Source organism: Rhinopithecus bieti, unplaced genomic scaffold (assembly GCF_001698545.2).
Source record: "Rhinopithecus bieti isolate Rb0 unplaced genomic scaffold, ASM169854v2 scaffold_8226, whole genome shotgun sequence".
Lineage (NCBI taxonomy): Eukaryota > Metazoa > Chordata > Mammalia > Primates > Cercopithecidae > Rhinopithecus > Rhinopithecus bieti.
Window position 1 is genome coordinate 1,858,565 of NW_016805992.1, and position 16,726 is coordinate 1,875,290.

Sequence of the window (16,726 nt, forward strand, 5' to 3'; positions counted from 1 at the left end):
CCCTTCCTTCCCTCCCTTCCTTCCTTCTCGACAGGGACTGGCTCTGTTGTCCAGGCTAGAGTACAGTGGTGCCTTCACAGCTCACTGCAGCTTCTCCCTCCCAGGCTCAAGCGATCCTCCCACCTCATCCTTCACAGTAGCTGGGACTACAGCCACACACCACCACACCTGGGTTTTTTTTTTTTTTTTTTTGTAGAGACAGGGTCTCTGCGTGTTGTCCAAGCTGGTCTCGAAATTCTGGGTTTCAGTGATTGGGTCTCAAGTGATCGGTCCACCTTGGCCTCCCAAAGTGCTGGGATTACAGGTATGAGCCACTGAGCCTGGCCGAGAGAATACATTTTTGTTGGTTTGTTGTTCCAGTTTCTGGAAATTTGTGACAGGAAGCTACAGGAGATGAATATCACACCCCACTTAGATGTCATAATTTTCCTTTCAGATAAACCTGCTTCCTCCTCCACCTGGGTGTTTTTCTCCCAGTGTTGATCACAAGGTAGATATATGTTTACCTTTACAAGAAACCGAGAGGCCTGTCCATTAATCACCCTCTCTTGACAGATGAGGAAGCTGAGGCACGGAGGGGCTGAGCAGGATGTCTGAGGTCACGCAGCTAGTCAGTGGCAGTGCCAGGATTTGAACCCAGGTAGACTGGCTTCGAAGTTCATGTTCCTAGACAATTCAAGATGCTACATGGCATGTTTGCACCAAAACATGTCAAGTACCCCATAAATGGATACACCTACTATGTACCCACAGAAAATTTGAAGTGTAATAAAAAAATTAAAAAAAGATGCTACCTCTCACCCCATGGAGCTCTCCGTGGTGGGAGATTTTACAAAACTGCCCCAAATTCTCAGTTTTCTTCGCTCATGCTTTATCTGTGGAGGACCAAAGATTTCGTCCTCCCTACACCCCAGCCCAGCCCTCCACACTGACTCCCATCCCTCCCTGCGGGGGCCGGGGGGGACGTGGTCTCTGTCCCATTTTGTAATCTCCTTTTTCCCTGTATGGGGAAGTTCATCTCACGTGGAAAAGTTGAAGTCTGACTACAGCCTCACGTCTAGGCTGAGTTACCCCATTCACTCCATCAGCAACGCACCTCCGTTTGTCCGCATCCTTCATCTTTTTCTCCGTTGGCTGTCTTTCTCAAAAGAAGGAGTCAGGGCTGGGCGTGGTGGCTCACGCCTGTTATCTCAGCACTTTGGGAGGCAGAGGCAGGCGGATCACGAGGTCAGGAGATTGAGGCCATCCTGGCTAACACGGTGAAACCCCGTCTCTACGAAAAATACAAAAAATTAGCTGGGCATGGTGGGACGTGACTATAGTCCCAGCTACTCGGGAGGCTGAGGCAGGAGAATCACTTTAACCGAGGGAGAGCGGGGGCAGAGGTTGAAGTGAGCTGCCGAGATCACACCACTGCACTCTAGCCTGGGCGACAGAGCAAGACTCTGTCTCCAGAAAAAAAAACGAAATAAAGAAAGAAGGAGACAGAGCCCCCATCTGAATCCCGGGAGTGGCCACATGTACAGGGGTTTCATTTATTTATTTTATTTTATTTTTAAAAGTTTATTTATTTATTATAGAGACAATGTCTTGCTCTGTTGCCCATTCTGGAGTGCAGTGGCACACTCATAGCTCACTGCAGTCTTGAACTCCTGGATTCAAGTGATCCTTTTGCCTTGGCCTCCTGAGTAGCTGGGACTATAGGCATGGGCCAACATGCCCGGCTGATTTTTAAATATTTTGTAGAGATGGGGTCTTGGTATGTTGTCTAGGCTGGTCTCAAACTACTGGCTTCAAGTGATCCTCTTGCCTTGGCCTCCCAAAGTGCTGGGATGACAAGCATAAGCCACCACACTTGGCCCATACAGGACTTTTAAAACCATGTTATGGAATTTTGACTTTATCCTGAGGGCAATGGGGAGTCATCGGGCAGTTTCAAGTGAAGTGGTGATATTTGTTTTTTTTTTTTTTTAATTCTGGCTGCAGTGTGGGAAGAGTTTGAGGGCTGGAAGGGGGAAGTTAAGAGTAGGAGTGTAAGGACATTATAAGACATTGTTCTCTGGATCTAGGTGAAACATGGTGGTGGCTAACCTAGGGTGGTGGTAGGGAATGGAGAGATGGAAGAAAAAGATGGAGTCAAGGAAAATATGGGATGTAGAGTGGACAGGAATTGGCTTGACTGGATGTGGAAGATGATGGGAGGTATCATGGATGACTTCTGAACTCTAGCATAGGTTAATGGGAGGACGTTGGTTCCATTTATAACAAAAGGAAACAATGAGCAGAACTTGGTTTGGGGAGGAAGGGGCAGGTGGTAGTTTGGCTCTCTGTTCCTTCACCTAAAACTAGCTGTTTGGGGACTTGGATGAACTAGACCAGGGTTCTAGTTTCTAGTCTGGAAAACTTTTTTGTGCAAAGGACTAGATAGTACCTTTTTTAGACTCTATAGCAACCACTGGACTCTGCTGTTGTAGCGAGGAAGAAGCCACAGACAGCAGGTGAATGAGTGGACAAGACTGTGTTCTTATAAAGCTGTATGTACAAGAACAGGCAGCAGTGGAAACATGTGCATCAACAAAAACAAACAGATAAACAAAATGTGATTGACCCATACGACAGAATATTATTCCACTATAAAAAAGAATGAAGTACTGACACATACTATGATGTGATAGACCTCAGAGACACCACGCTAAGTGAAAGAGGCCAAACACAGAAAGGGTCACATATTGTATGATTCCATTTAAAATAGACTGGGGAGGGAGGCAATGGAGAGTGACTGGTTCTAGTAAAGAAAATTGGCGGCCATGTGTGTTGGCTCACACCTGTAATCTTAGCACTTTGGAAGACCAAGGTGGGCAGATTGCTTCAGGTCAGGAGGTTTTTTTTGTTTTGTTTTGTTTTGTTTTGTTTTTTTGAGACAGAGTCTGGCTTTGTCGCCCAGGCTGGAGTGCAGTGGCGAGAGCTCAACTCACTGCCACCTCTGCCTCCCAGGTTCAAGCACTTCTCCTGCCTCAACCTCAGCCTGTAGTTAGGATTACAGGCACCTGCTACTATGCCCGGCTAATTTCTGTATTTTTAGTAGAGATGGGGTTTCACCATGTTGGCGAGGCTGATCTCGAACTCCTTACCTCAGGTGATCCATCTGCCCTGGCCTCCTAAAGTGCTGGCATTACAGGCATGAGCCACTGCGCCCGGCCTTAAAGACATTTTCTTTTTTCTTTTTTTTCCTTTGAGATGGAGTCTTGCTCTGTCTTGCCCAGGCTGGAGTGCAGTGGCACGATCTCTGCTCACTGCAGCCTCCCCATCGCAGGTTCAAGCGATTCTCCTGTCTCAGCCTGCAGAGTAGCTGAACTACAGGCATGCAGTCCCACCACACCCAGATAATTTTGTATTGTTACAGGCATGGTGGCACACGCCTGTAATCTCAGCTACTTGGGAGGCTGAGGCAGGAGAATCCCTTGAACCTGGGAGGCAGAGGTGGCAGTGAGCCAAGATCATGCCATTGCACTCTAGCCTGGGCGATAAAGCAAAACTCTATTCTGAAAAAAAAAAAAATTAAGTGTCACTTGTCAATTTTTGTTTTTTGTTGCAGTTGCTTTTGAGGACTTAGCTATAAATTATTTGCCAAGGCTGACGTCAAGAAGGGTATTTCCCAGGTTTTCTTCCAGGATTTTTACAATATGAGGTCTAACATTTAAGTCCTTAATCCATCTTGAGTAAATTTTTGTATATAGTTATAGGTAGGGATTCCGTTTCATTCCTCTGCATATGAATAGCCAGTATCCCAGCACCACGTCTGAATAGGGAGTCTTTCTCCCATTGCTTATTTTTGTCAACGCTGTCGAAGATTAGATGGTTGACACACATTAGAGGTGTGCGGCATTATTTCTGGGTTCTCTATTCTCTTTCATTCTTCCGTGTGTCTGTTTTTGTACGTGTACGGTGCTGTTTTGGTTTTAGTACACTTTCAGTGTAGTTTGAAATTTTGTAGTGTGATACCTTTGGCTTTGTTTGTTTGTTTTTTGCTTAGTATTGTTTGGGCTATTTCGGTTCTCTTTTTGATTCCACATGAATTTTAGAATAGTTTTTTCTAAATCTGTGAAAAATGGCATCGGTAGTTTGATAGGAATAGCATTGAATCTGTTAGTTGCTTTGCGCAGTATGGCCATTTAAATAATATCGATTCTTCCTATCCCTGAGCATGAAATGTTTTTTCATTTGTTTGTGTCATCTTTATTTATTTCAAAATCTTATGGACTTCATGTCTGTTCTTATTTGAATAGTCACCCCAAGATTTTCATCAAAGTCATCTTTATTTGGAAAACAAAACACATACAGCAAAACAAAAATCAAGTACTGCCAACTCTGTCTTTTAAACTTCGAAAGTATTGTTTGGAATCCTGCATCCATTTTTATGTTGAAAAGCTCAAGTTAAATCTTATTCTCTTTCTTTATATTTGTTAGGATTTGCTGGGTGAGAAGAATTTTTAGTGTACATTTTAACATAATACATCTAAAATATTGTCATTTTAATATGTAATCAATATAAAATATTTGAGATATTTTGCATACTACTTTTACATTAAGTCTTTGAGTTCTGTTCTATATTTTACACTTAGAACACATGGCAATTTGGACTGGCCTCATTTCGAGTGCTTGAAAACCATGCCTGGCTCATGGCTACGGTGATAGACACAGGAGGACTAATGCTTTAGTCCCAATCTAATCGTGATACATTCTGCCATAGGCAGTAGACTTGATTTTTGGAAACCCTTGTTATTAGAAATCAGTCCTCTCTGTAGAGCTGAAATTTCTTCTCTTGAAGCTTCAGCTGGTGGTCTTCAGTCATCCTTTTGGGCTAAATAAGTCTGTGTCCTTTCCTTCCTGACAGCCCTTCAGGGTCTTGGAGATGGTGACTGAGAAGCTCTCCTCCCGGCCAATGGTCCAGCTCAGCAAACATTTACCAAGCCCCCACCACACTGGGCTCACTGCCCTGGGGAAGCTTATATCAAGACAGACAGACCTGCAGAGGCATCTTTCTCCTTTAAGGCTAAAAGGAGCATCCCCGCTGTTTAATTTTTTCAGGGGAACATTGTCAGACTGGAGTCTAAGAAACACCTGGCCCAATGGCCTCTCTGCAGTTCCCAGGGCGACCCTCTCTGTGGCTCTTGTGAATTTTCCTCCTCCTTGTGTGCAAATCTTGGGTCAAAATTTCCTTAAGTGGAGGTTGCTCAAAGGGTAAAATTATTGTATAATGTTCGTTTCAAGGTCAAAAAAGGAGGGGCTGAGTGCAGTGGCTCATACCTGTAATCCCAGCACTTTGGGAGGCTGAGACGGGCAGATCGCTTGAGGTCAGGAGTTCGAGACCAGCCTGGCCAACACGGTGAAACCCCGTCTCTACCAAAAATACAAAAAATTAGCTGAGCATGGTGGTGTATGCCTGTAATTCTAGCTACTCAGGAGGCTGAGGTGAGAGGATCGCTTGAACCCAGGAGGCGGAGGTTGCAGTGAATTGAGATTGCGCCCCTGCTCCCCAGCCTGGGCGAGGGAGTGAGCCTGTCTCAAAAAAACAAAAAAACAAAAAAAGAGGTAAGTGTTTCCAACAATGGCAAATGGCAACAGGAACAATAACAGCAATGACAAAGCATTCATTGCGCAGTCACTTCCTCTTCAGATTCTCCCTATGCCTTTGCAGTCGGTGTTATTTTCTCCTTTATAAAGATGACAACATTGTGGCCAAGAGAGGTGATGTAATTTTCTCAAGGTTACACCTAGGCAAGGGAGGAGCAGGGAACTGAATACTCACCTGTCTGAATCCTAAACCCTCATTTTCTTTCCATTGAAATCCAAATAAGCCACAATAGAAATTGAATTCTGCAATCCAGGCTGCCCTCTTCCCACACCTCCTTTCTTTCTTTTCTTCTTCTCTTCTTTCGTTCTCCACTCCTCCTTTCTTCCCTCTTTATTCTTTCTCCTCCTTCCCCCATCCCTCTGCCCTTTCCCTCCCTCCTTTCTTTCCTTGTCTTTTTTTGTTCCTTCCTCCTCACTCTCTTTCTTCTCTTTTTCCTCCCTCCCTCCCTTTCTTTGTCTCCACCTTTCTTTTCTCAGGCATTTATTTGTGCAGGGCAGTGAAGAAACAAAATAGGCACAACTTCTGACTGTGAGAAACATAGCGGTCTTCAAGCCATCCTTCTGGGCTGAGTAAGTCTGTATCCTTTCCTCCCTTGGAAACGGGCTTGGAAATGGTGACTTATAAGCCGTCCTCACTGGGAGAATCAATGACCCAGCTCAGTAAAATTTACTAAGCCCCGACTGTGCTGGATCAAGATAGACGGAAGGGCTCAGAGTCGCAGGAAAATAGCCACAGCCAACTTTGGAATCTCATTCCTTATTTAACGTTGTATTTACAGCGATAACTTGGGAGGCAAATAAAGCTGCAGGAGAAAGCAAGAACTCGGGATCAGCCTCACTGATTTCAGCCCCAGGGCACCCGCTGGCGCCCCACCTGAACTTGGGGAATGCCCTTATCTCCCAGAGGAATTTTCTCATCTGTAAAATGAATATGACAAGAAAGGAAGAAAGAAAGATAGAAAAAAACAAAAACAAAAACAAAAAAACCCTGCGCCAAAGTTTACTGTTGGGACCAAGCAAGGAGATGTTTGTGGGAGTTCTTTGGAAATGAGAAACACTATTGATATTGATGATGGTTACTCTTAGGCTACATGGCATGAAATTGCTGACATTAGACCATTTTCAACCTACAAAAATGGCAATTTCAGTGTAATTCAACCTCATTTCTTGCTGAGGGTGTTACCAGAGAACAATCCATCTGGCATGACACGATAACCAAGTTTTCCAACCAAATACTAGATACATGTCATGTAACATAGGGACTGATCTTTGAACATGTTATTCAAAAAAAAAAAAAAAAAAAAAGAAGCCCGAAACAGAAACAGAAAGACGGAATTCAGTGTTTCTCAAAATGCAGTGTGTGTGCCTGTTTGTGGGCACAGAAGATTGTTCATTTGAAGTGGACTCCAAAGCCAACATTAAGTAACTGTAGTGGAAAATCAATCCCCTTTCAATGTCCTCTTATTTCTCTCATTACTCAAAGCCGAAAGTGTCAGTTTGGCTTCTTCTTGTTTAATTCTTGCTGATCTTCTGTTCAAACAAGACAGAGCAGTCCTCAGGCTCAGAGCCTTCAGCAGGCCTCAGGATCAAGGTTTTCACGGTATTTATCTTTCAACTGATTATGGAAAACAATGCCAGTTTTTTCATCAATAATAATACAAGGTTTTATTGGAAAACATTTTTATCCAGGCAGGAAAAGCAATTTATATAAATAAAAAATATAAAGTAAGTACAGATATGGCCAAAATGGTAAAAGTGATATGAACTGCCTGATGTTGGGAGGTAGTGGCCTAATTAAAAGTGATTTCGTGTGTATGCTCAAGTCACACAGCTTATAAGTTTACTTTTCTTGCTGTAGAGAAAGTCCCTGCAATGTAAGTGTTTATGAACTGAAGTAAATCACTTTGAACAGCAAACAGCAGTGCAAAATTAAAACCCCTCAGCAATTAAAGGGCAAAGCTGTTACCTGTTATGAAATATTCACTAGAACTAATAAAGCAGCAAGAAAGGCGTCAGGCTATATCAACAGCCCTGGACCTAAGTGGATTTTCTCTCTTCTTTGTGTAGGCAGTGGCCAGCTAGATGACCTTGACTTGACTTTGAATCAAATGCATTGGGCCCACTTTATAGTTGGCAACCACATTTAATGAGGGAAACTGGAGAGAAGAGCTAGGTGCTTTGAATTCATTCTTAAAGGAAGAATCAGAATTAAATCCACCATGCATAAGATGCTTACTGAAATCTCATCATCTCAGGCAGATGTGTGGGGCGAGCCTTTATATTACTAAGACATCTAAATGTTAAAGTCTTTTTGAAGAGCTGCGCTCCTTTCAAAAGATAGGGTCCTTCTGCAAGACCACTAGCCTGGACTCTGAAAAAATGTCAATGACGTGATAGTTAGAACAAAGTGGTAGGATTGTTCTAGATTAAAGGAGACCAAAGAGACATGACAACTAACCCTTGATTGGTTTCTGGATTAAAAAAAACCAAGTAGGCCAAGCACAGTGGCTCACGCCTGTAATCCCAGCACTTTGGGAGGCCGTGGCTGGTGGATCATGAGGTCAGGCGATCAAGATCATCCTGGCCAACATGGTGAAACCCCGTCTCTACTAAAAGTACAAAAATTAGCTGGATGTGGTGGCGCGTGCCTGTAGTCCCAGCTACTTGGGAGGCTGAGGCAGGAGAATAGCTTGAACCCGGGAGGCAGAGGTTGCAGTGAGCCGAGATAGCGCCACTGTACTCCAGCCTGGCGACACAGTGAGATTCTGTCAAAAAAAAGACAAGTATCTGGAAGGAATGTTTTGGGGAATACTGGATTGGGAAGCTTTTAATATGGACTGCATGTTGGTAGTATTATATGACTTAAATTTCTTAGATGTCATAATGGTGTTATTACACAAAGGATTACCCTGCAGAATGTATTTGTTCTTAGAACATGTATGCTGATGTATTTAGGGATGAAATGTTATTATGTTATGTTTGTTTCAAGTATTAGATTGGTGCAAAAGTAATTGCAGTTTTTGCAATTACCTTGTCTCAGGTATTTTTTTGATAGCTGTTCAAAAATGGCCTAATATAGACCCCATCTCCAAATATTACACTAGAATTAAGTTCTCAATATATGAATTTTGTGGTGACATAAACATGTGGTTCGTAACAAGGATGTTCATAGAATAGTTTATTTCCCAACTTTACCAGTTATCTGACTTTGGGCTTGGAGTTTCACCATGTTGGCCAGGCTGGTCTTGAACTCCTGACCTCAGGAGATCCACCCACCTCAGCCTCCCAAAGTGCTGGGATTACATGTGTGGGCCACCACGCCTGGCCAGAAGGTACTGTTTAGATATTTGTTTTTTACGTATCTATTACAGGAGACATAGGGACCTCAGATCCTGCAACCGTTGAGTTCCTTCTGTATCTAGCATCTGTTTCTCCAGCTTTAAGTTGGGCCATTCTTAGAGGCAATGGAGGAGAACTGGCCATTTTCCCTTCCATCTCTGTGAGTAAATAGAGAGGAAGCACGGGGGTGCTCTGGGTTTGCTTTTCCACCATCACATGGCTGGAATCTGCAGAAAAGCCTGGGGCTGGCGTGTGCAGCTGGTGGTGGCAATGAAAGATTCTTTGGTGCTTGTTTTTCTGTGGCTAAATCTGGCAGCAGAAAAGGCAGGAGACACTGGCAGATGGAGTGCGGGAGATGCCAATGGAGAGAAATACCTGGAGAAAAGCTCCATATAAGGGAATCCAGGTCCCTTTATCCAAAGCAAACACCATGGAATTACAAGGTCTTGGAGCTGTTGGAGAAGTGAGGGACATTGGAAAAGTTGCACAGATAGGCCTGGAACATCTGTTAAGCCCATTTTTTCCTAGGCCATTTTGCTTTCCATAGCTCACAAAGCCCTATTTCAATATGCAAGGCTGGATCACCTGTATAGCACCCCTGATGGCTGGTCATTCTTCCTTAATTGCCCTCAGAGATGGGGCACTCACTGCCTCACTTGAGTCAGGGGAGCCAAGACGATGCTCTCCTGCTTGAATATCACCACGTGCAGAAATGATGCCTGCATTTTGATGAAGAGCATACAGAAAAGTATGTGTCTTTTCCACTTACCTTTTCTAAATGCCAGGTTCCTATTAGAGGTGAGCGTACAGATGGCAAGATTTGGATCTGTTTCCTTCAGCTGTGTTTCTTTTTTCTTTCTTTCTTTCTTTTTTTAAAATTTTAACTATAGAAGTTTCTGGAGCAACTTTTAAATTTTCCTGGCATTCTAGATTATTATACCTTGGGTTTTCTCCTTACCACTCCAGTCAGGCTCCTGCGACTCCACTGAGCCCTCACTTGTCAACGCCACGTGGCTTCCACGGTGCCAACTCCAAGGGTCAACATTGCTATTATTTTACTTTCATCTCAGCAGTAGTCATCACAATTGATCACTCCTGCCTTCTTAAAACACTTTCTTCTCAGAGGTTGGTTAATGGAAATAAACATACAGTTAGATTTAAGGAATAAGTTCTAATATTTGATTGCGGAGTAGGGTGATGATAGTTAATAACAGTGTCTTGTAGGTTTCAAAATAGCTAGAAGAGAGGATTCGCAGTGTTCCTAACACATAGAAATGATAAATACTCAAGGTGGTGGACAACCCAAATACCTTGAGTTGATCATTATCTGCTTTGCATGTAACAAAATGTCACGTGCACCCCATAAGTATGTACAAATACTATATGTCATTTAAAAAACGCACTTTTCGGGCCGGACGCGCGGTGGCTCAAGCCTGTAATACCCAGCACTTTGGGAGGCCCGAGACGGGCGGATCACGAGGTCAGGAGAATTCGAGACCCATCCTGGCCTAACACGGTGAAAACGCCCGTCCCCTACTAAAAAATATCAAAAAACTAGGGCCGGGGAGGTTGGCGGGCGCCTGTAGTCCCAGCTAACTCGGAGGCTGAGGCAGAGAATGGCGTGAACCCGGGAGGCGGAGGCCCTTGGCCGTGCCAGCTGAGATCCGCCACTGCACTCCAGCCCCCGGGCGACAGAGTGAGGCTTCCCGTCTCCAAAAAAAAAAAAAAAAAAAAAAAAAAACGCACTTTCTTCTCTTGGTGTTGGTGTTCACTCACTCTCTTGCCTTTCCTCCTGTTCACTGGCAGCTACTTTGTAATTTACTTTCCTCCCTTCTCCTCTATTTCTTTGCTGTGCTCTGCCCCAGACATAGCATCAGTCCTTTCTTCTTTGATCCCTGTTTTCTCTAGGTGGGGAATGGCACTTAGTGACCACAATCTGAGTGCTGGAGGTGCTTGTTGTTTCTGGGATGGATATTGTTTCTCATCTTTTTGTTGGCTAGAACCAGTAACTTAAAACATTTTCTTTTTTTTTTTCCGTTTTTTTTTTTGGTAGATAAAATACATCTTGATTTGATACTGAGATTTCCAATTCAAATTCAGGACTCGTAGGTTTTTACTTAGTGTCTTCAGTTTTATATCAGCATCTTCTTTCTTCTATACCAAAATTCCTGATTCCTCCAAAACCAGCATAGTCACTCTGCTTCATCTCATAATGCATACAGAATGTTCCCAGGAAAACAATAGCAACATATCATGTCATATCAATGATGTGATTAATGAAAACAATGTAAGACATTTGCAGTCTTTTTTTGGTTCTGAATGCATATCTTACTAGGGATTTATAGTCAAATATTATGTTTAAAGTCACTGGAATACTTAATTTTTAGGAATTGATATAAAAAATTTTAATGTTTAAAAGTCAAATGTATACAATCTATTCAGTGAAATCTAGTTTCTGTGTCTTCCCCCTTCAACTATTTTCTTTATCCCTGGTAGATAACCATTTCTAAAATTTTGATTTATTCTTTCCATGAAAACATGTGTTCATATCCCACCTCTTTCTTAGGTAAATGTCAGCATAATATACATATTTTCTCTACTTTGCATTTTATTTAACAATGTATCCTGGCGATCACTCCATAGTACTAAGTAGAGACTTTTCACATTCTTTTAACACCGGGAAGTGGATGGTATTGTGTCAATGCACAGGATTAATTTAACTAGGCAACTGTATAGGTGATTCCCAGTCTTTGCCATTACAAATGATGCTGTAGAGAATAGACTCATCTCCCTACAATCTTTTTTTTTTTTTGTTTGGTATTTTTGGTAGTGTATTTTTTGAATATATTTTTGGGAGTAGGATTGCTTTATTTTGCAGGTTTGTCCTCACAACCTTATGTTGAGATTTGATGCTCAAAGTTGGAGATGGAGTCTAATGGCAGGTGTTTGGGTCATGGGAGTGGACTCCTCACTAATAGATTAATGCCCACTCTTGATGAAGAGTGGTGAGTGAGTTCTCTGTTAGTTCCTGTGAGAGCTGGTTGTTTAGAAGACCCTGGCACCCCCATCTCTGTCTTGCCTCTTCTTTTGCCATGTTATCTCTGCACACACCAACTCCCTTCACGTTCTGCCACAAGTGGAGGCAGGCTGAGGCTCTCACCAGAAGCAGATGCTAGTGCTATGCTTCTTGGACAACCTGCAGAACTGTGAGCCAAATAAACCTCTTTTCTTTATAAATTACCCAGCCCCAGGCATTCCTTTATAGCAACACAAAAGGGCTAAGGCAGGGATTGATGAGTCAGTGGCCAAATGCATAGGTAAATTTGCTGTATATTGCCAAATTCCCCCTTATGGGAGTTGTACAATTTTACATTCTCACCAATAATAGCTGAGAAGGCCTGTTTCCTCCCGACCTACAACAATAGTTTGTGAAACTTTGGGGTGTTTGTCAATTGGATAGGGGCAGAGGTCCCTTAACTAGCCTTTGCTCCCAACTGACACTCTGTTCTGTCCATGGCAGGCAGAGAACTCTTTGGTAATATCAACAGGATCGTATCATTCTCTTGTCTAAAATCCTGATTACTTCCAATGTCAAAATCCATCCCTCTCACTCTGGCATTAAGACCCTATAACATCTAGCTCCTTCCTACTTCTTTGACCTCATCTTGTTTATCTCCCCTTAGTCCACTCTGTGCTCGCCATGCTGGCCTTCCATCTGCTCCTTTCATCACTGGAGTCATCCCCTCTTTAGGCCTTGCCATTTGCTATTCTTTCTGCTTAGAATGATTCCCTATCTTTACACGGCTGGCACTTTTCATATTTATATACCAGCTTTTCTTTCCCAACCGAGAACCCTTTCCCAAACAAGCATCTCAGTCATTCTTTACCACCTCATCCTACTTTTCTGGACTGATTTTTTTTTTTTTTCTTTTTCAGACAAAGTCTCTCTGTGTCACCCAGGCTGGAGTGCACTGGTCTGTTCTCGGTTCACTACAACTTCCACCTCCTGGGTTCAAGTGATTCTCCTGCCTCAGCCTCCTGAGTAGCTGGGACTACAAGTGCACATCACCACACCCGGCTAATTTTTGTATTTTTAGTGGAAACGGGGTTTTGCCATGTTGGCCAGGCTGGTCTTGAACTCCTGACCTCAGCTAATCCACCCACCTTGGCCTTCCAAACTGCTGGGATTACAGGCATGAGCCACCGTGCCGAGCCCTGGACTGAAATGTTTTTTGATACTGATTGATTGTAAGCGCCTTGAAAGCACAGCCCTTCCCTGCCTTTTCATCCTGTACTTCTCAGTGCCTGACATATAGTAGATGATGAATACATATTTATTTAATGATTGAATGAATGAATAGCAGATATTTTCCCTGTGAAAAGATCCTCATGCTCACTCTCAATTTCCCACAATGGAGAGAAGCTCCTTCAAGACATGACCACTTTCTTTTTCTTTTGTATTTTTTTTTTTTTTTTTTGAGACGGAGTCTCGCTCTGTCGCCCAGGCTGGAGTGCAGTGACCGGATCTCAGCTCACTGCAAGCTCCGCCTTCCGGGTTCACGCCATTCTCCTGCCTCAGCCTCCCGAGTAGCTGGGACTACAGGCACCCACCACCTCGCCCGGCTAGTTTTTTGTATTTTTTAGTAGAGACGGGGTTTCACTGTGTTAGCCAGGATGGTCTCGATCTCCTGACCTCGTGATCCGCCCGTCTCGGCCTCCCAAAGTGCTGGGATTACAGGCTTGAGCCACCGCGCCCGGCCTTCTTTTGTATTTTTAAATCACCTCTTTCTTTGACATATGAAAAGCATATTTAATGTATACAACTTGATGAGTTTAGAGATCAGTACTCACCCATCGAGTCATGACAGCCATCAGTGTAATAAACATTTTCATCACCTTCAAAGATTTTCTCCTTTCTTATTTATTTATGGTAAGAACACATACCCTCAGATTTATCCTCTTATTAAATGCACAATACAGTATTATTAAATCCTCTTAAAATACACAGTATAGTATTGTTAGCTGCAGGCACTATGCTGAGCTCTAGGACTTATTCATCTTGTGTAACTCAAGCCCTGCAGGACAGGACTGCCTTGCATTCATCTCTGTACCTTCAGCCCCTCCTCACCCTGCACATAATAGGACTCATGGAGGTAAATCCAAGTTTTGTGGAGCCCAAGGCTTCTACAATTTGGGGGGCCTTCCTTAAGGAAAATAATGCAGAATTACAAATACCAAATTAGGTGGAAGGCCTTGGAAGAAACCATTTCCATGAGGGCCGCTGGAGCTGAAGCTTTGTTAGCGTGGAGGATCATGCACCTCTAGGGCTAGTTAAATGTCTGTAGAACACATGGATGAGTCAAAAGTAGACTTTATTTTTTATTTTGAGACTGAGTCTCACTGTCACCCAGGCTGGAGTGCAGTGTCACGATCTCGGCTCACTGCAACCTCCGTCTCTGGGGTTCAAGCGATTCTCTAGCCTCAGCCTCCCAAGTAGCTGGGACTACAGGCATGTGCCACCGTGCCTGGCTAATTTTGTATTTTAGTAGAGATGGGGTTTCACCCCCCACGTTGGCCAGGCTGGTCTCAAACTCCTGACCTGAAGTGATCTACCCACCTCGGCCTCCCAGAGTGCTGGGATTATAGACGTGAGCCACTGCGCCTGGCCCAAAGGTAGACTTTAAGTGTCTGATTGTCCTGGATTCATTTTGGTGGGTAGAAACACAAAGGAAACTGTAGTAGCAGGGCCAGGATAACCTGCTGTTTTATGCTCACACACAACTAGGATATTTTTTATCATCTCAATTTAAGGCAGCTTCAACCTTAGGTTTGTCTCTAACAGGAAAGAAAATAATCTGGTATTGTGGCATTTCATCGAGGCCACTTTATCAGACAGCAGCTGTGCTGGCCTTTCTGCTCCAAATTCTCTTTTCTTTGCTAACTGTACATCCTTTTCCTGTAGGGGAATCATCCTCTGCCTCTTTTAATCCTTGTGACTCAGGTAGGGCAGATCCAGGTTTCAGGCGAGGGCATGCACCTGTCAATCCCTAGCTCTGGTAATTTAATTAACAGCCACCTTCATGTACTGTGTACTGTGTGCTAGGCACTGTTGCAAGCATTTTATAGATGCATTTTTTTTTTTAATTTGCATAACAAGTTTATTTTTTTAAAAGGCATATAGACAATAAACAAAGTAAATATTTAATCACATCTTAACTTCTGTCCTAGAATTGTTCCGTTAAGTTCTAGTCTGTAAACACTTGTAGTTCAATAATCATCATCTTCATCAGAGTCCATTACTTTTCTCCTGTTGAATTTCACTGTTGTTGTCTTTTCTGTTTGTTGGCTTACTTTTTTAAGGATTCTATTAAACCTTGTTCTGAGACCTTCTCACTCAGTTGTCCATATCTTGCCATCTGTATGAGGTAATTCTCCACTGCTTTAGTTTTTTCAGGCTTTACAAGTGCTAAGTTACTTAACCTGGCCCGGGCCGACTGATCCAGAACTTGGGCTAACATACTGTTTCTCATTTCTGCTTCCCTGTGCTTTGCTTCCTGTTGGGCCGCATCGCCAGGATCCCCATGCTTGGCCTGCAGCTCGGCCAGCCTCTGTCTCCTCAGCGCCTCAAGCTCCTCGTCCGCCATGGTGCGGCGTCAGCAGTGTAGCAGCCACGGACACTCCGCATTCTTTTTTCTTTTTGTTTTTGAGACAGAGTTTTGCTCTTGTTGCCCGGGCTGGAGTGTTACATGACGTGATCTCGGCTCATTGCAACCTCTATCTCCCGGGTTCAGGCGGTTCTCTGGCCTCAGCCTCCTGAGTAGCTGGGACTACAGGCACATATCACCATGCCCAGCTAATTTTTGTATTTTTAGTAGAGATGGGGTTTCATCATGTTGGTCAGGCTGGTCTCAAACTCCTGACCTCAGGTGATCTGCCTGCCTCGGCCTCCCAAAGTGCTGGGGTTACAGGAGTGAGCCACTGTACCTGGCCCATAAATGCATATTAATCCATTTAATCCTCATCCCAATCCTTTGAGGGAAATCTAATTCTTACGTCTATTTTACAGATGGAACAATGGAGGAAGGGTTAAGGTTATTGTCCAAAGTCAGCAGCAGGTAAGTGATGCAGCAGGGATTTGAACTCACGTAGTATTGTGGCAGGCTAGGTCTCCCTAACGGCTGAACAGGCAGGCCTCCATAACGACTGTCTCAGCACTGACTGAGTGGTGAAGTTAAATATTAAAAGCTGAGAGAGCCATTGCCCTTATACAAAGGCTGGAATGTAACAAAAGCCCACCAAGACTTGTGCCCAGGCCTTTCCTGGGCCTTGAAACATGACAAGATAATGAAGGATTTCTTAACAGGACCCATTTGGGATTAAACAAGTTTATTGGGGGGTCCAAAGAAACTCCCCAGGCCTCCACAAACAAGTTTATTGGGGGTCTGAAGGGACTCCCCAAACCTCCATGATTTAGCAGGAGACAAGATAAGGGTAATCATCCCAGCACCTGGACCCATTTAGATTAAGTAAATTTAATGAGGCTCCAGAGGAAGGTCTACAGGACTCAGATCTTAGTTATAGATGAGAAGTTAATCACTTAAGTCTTTAGATGAATGCACACTTACATGTAGACATATAGCTTAGAAGGTATAGAAGCTCTGGAAAACTTTGTAATTTAGAGTTGGTCTGGTGGTATTTTCTAGGCCTTCTCCCTGTGCCTGGTTACAGAAATAAAAACTGTCTTCCTCCCCAG

The 16,726-nt window shown here is 43.5% G+C and overlaps 1 pseudogene across 1 annotated transcript; it reads right to left on the minus strand.

Moving 5' to 3' along the window:
- Positions 1 to 15,122: 15,122 nt before the first annotated feature.
- On the minus strand, positions 15,123 to 15,646 carry LOC108531129 (programmed cell death protein 5 pseudogene; annotated as a pseudogene). The gene has a single exon (XR_001886069.1). The product of XR_001886069.1 is annotated as a programmed cell death protein 5 pseudogene (transcript).
- Positions 15,647 to 16,726: the final 1,080 nt, after the last annotated feature.